The sequence below is a fragment of the Vidua macroura genome, chromosome 1, assembly GCF_024509145.1.
Source record: "Vidua macroura isolate BioBank_ID:100142 chromosome 1, ASM2450914v1, whole genome shotgun sequence".
In the NCBI taxonomy this organism is placed as follows: domain Eukaryota; kingdom Metazoa; phylum Chordata; class Aves; order Passeriformes; family Viduidae; genus Vidua; species Vidua macroura.
In genome coordinates this window covers 33,066,351-33,068,811 of record NC_071571.1, presented here as the reverse complement: position 1 = coordinate 33,068,811, position 2,461 = coordinate 33,066,351, and the positions used below count along the sequence as shown (strand labels likewise).

The 2,461-nt window shown below is 49.0% G+C and overlaps 1 long non-coding RNA gene across 1 annotated transcript; it reads right to left on the bottom strand.

The window, feature by feature from the left end:
- Nucleotides 1-603: 603 nt before the first annotated feature.
- Nucleotides 604-2,151, bottom strand: LOC128809565 (uncharacterized). The gene is made up of 2 exons (XR_008437779.1): nucleotides 2,115-2,151; nucleotides 604-1,416 (listed from the first exon to the last, which is right to left on the bottom strand). It is a non-coding gene; the product is annotated as an uncharacterized LOC128809565 (long non-coding RNA).
- Nucleotides 2,152-2,461: the final 310 nt, after the last annotated feature.

Below are 2,461 nucleotides of genomic sequence, written 5' to 3'. Positions count from 1 at the left end.
GCCGACACCAACTGTTCAGCAATTGATTTTTTTTCTTTGCATTGGCCCGATCCTGTAAATTTATCCATCAAAACTTCTTTTGCATTTCAGGTAAATTAAATTCCAGGATCTCAATAGCATAAAAATCTGCCAATATCACAGATCCCCAGCTAGCAGGAAATGTTCCTACCTACATCAATTTAGGTCAGGTAAAGAACCAAGCTAATGCACTTGTTTCACTTTCTCCTGCTGTGCAGCAGGAATCTGTAATAATCTTTATAAATAGCCAGAATTTATTTGCATGTTTTTAAACATATCTAAATGACAAGAAGACACAGTGTCTAGAAAAATACACAATTTAGCTAGAAATTATCTTTGTTGTGTGGGTCTAGTACAACAATTCAGCTAGATTTCACCTCTGTTTTCAGTGGTATACCATGTCATTTATGACAGCAATAATACAGCAAACTTGCACAATTCCCCTATTAAATTATGCGAGCAGCAGAAACACCAGCATACAGTATATAAAAAAATTAACAATGTAGGAAAAAAACACGAAACAAAAAAAAAGCCCCAAACAAACCCAAACCCTCCAAACAAAGGCATTTTACACATTTTGAAGTAAAACAAACACATATTTTTAATATAAAAACAACTGCCCCGAAGGCATGCTGTCATGCAGAGAAAAAAATATACATTGCATCCTTGCACATTTCCCTCTCAGGCACTGCGGGAACTTCATACATGAATTATACTAATACAGCGAACTTCAGAATGACCAGGTTTTCCATACCAGATCCTACAACTGCGTTCTGGGTATACCTCTAATTTTCTACCCAAGTCTACTCCCTGAAAATGAGCTACACCCAGCATCTCGTGTAGCTTCCTTTACTGTTTACGATGAGTTTTATCTTTCTCTAGACGGATTTTTTAGTTTTCGTTTGCTGGATCCTTAAGCAGGGATTTTGTCCCTAGTTTTGCAAAAGTTACGAACAATTTATCCTAGAAGTCCTGAAAAATAGCAAGCATTATCCCATTAGCGCTTCCAGGATCAGAGCGCAAAGTTGCCTCCCTGCTTGACGCTACGGCTCTCAGGCTCCCAATTAACGAAATACACGGTACGATTTAACAGTTTGTGTTTAGAACAAATATTGCACACAGCTTTCACGGAGAGATAGAGATACATTACAAACCACCCTCATGTACAAACTGCAGTGTGCTGTGTTGAAAACTGTTTGCTGCCGTTCTGAGAGATCCCGGTATCATTTGTGCATTTGCTGGGCCAGCTGTGAAGTGAGTTCTGAAGGCAGAGTTACACCCTTAACTTATACTATGTTATTTCCGCGAAGTGTTTACGTCAGCTGTCAATTCGTGTGTATTCATGAAATACAGAGAAAAACAGCTTTGTGAAGTACCGTGTCAATGGCGAGGAACAATCTGTTAAAAAAAAAAAAAAGGCAAATAATGGGGTGAAGCATGATTATATATGAGTAAACTTTCAGATGTTCTTCAGTCTTGTTAGCTAAAAATAAGCCCTTTAACGCGGTGCCTTTGAGACCCCACTGACCACCAGGAGATTTTTGTTATGAAAGCGACTTTAACGACTTTAACGAAAAGGCTGAAACGATCGCTCGAGGCAAGACGATCACTTAAATCACTTCAGATGATCATCTAAATCATGGCGAGGTGAAGCTGGGGCACTTAAAAAAGCACGAAGCTGCCTAGAGCGAATAGTTCCAATGCTATTTGCTTCTTTTAAAAACCGCACTGAGGAGGCTGGGGGAAGGTTTAAATTGCCGCTCGGACGCGCGGTATCTCGGAGGCGTCTTTCCATTATCGGAATTTTTCCTATTAACCGCGCAGGCGGCATTTTTCACCGCGGCACACGAAGTGATGGATACCGAGCGGGGCTGAACCCGCGCACTCTCGCTGCGGCACCCGTGCGTCAAACTCAGCCCCGCCCGGCTCCACCTGAGCGCTCCTCTCGGCCCCTCGATCGCAGCGCCTTCGCCCGGGCTGACACCCGCTAATTGCCCCGCGCTCGAGGCTGCTCGTTAGCCGCAAAGGGCGGAGTTGGGACCGCCCCCCCGCCGTCGGGGGTTTCTGTCCTTCCCCCTCCCTTCTGTCTCACGCACCCCGGCGGCGCGGGGCGGCACCGGCCTCCCCGCCCCGCTTGGCGGCACCGGCCGTGCGCAGCGCCAGAGGGGCGGTCCCCGCTCTGCGGGCGGGCTCACGGCCAGAGGGGCGGTCCCCGCTCTGCGGGCGGGCTCACGGCCAGAGGGGCGGTCCCCGCTCTGCGGGCGGGCTCACGGCCAGAGGGGCGGTCCCCGCTCTGCGGGCGGGCTCACGGCCAGAGGGGCGGTCCCCGCTCTGCGGGCGGGCTCACGGCCAGAGGGGCGGTCCCCGCTCTGCGGGCGGGCTCACGGCCAGAGGGGCGGTCCCCGCTCTGCGGGCGGGCTCACGGCCAGAGGGGCGGTCCCCG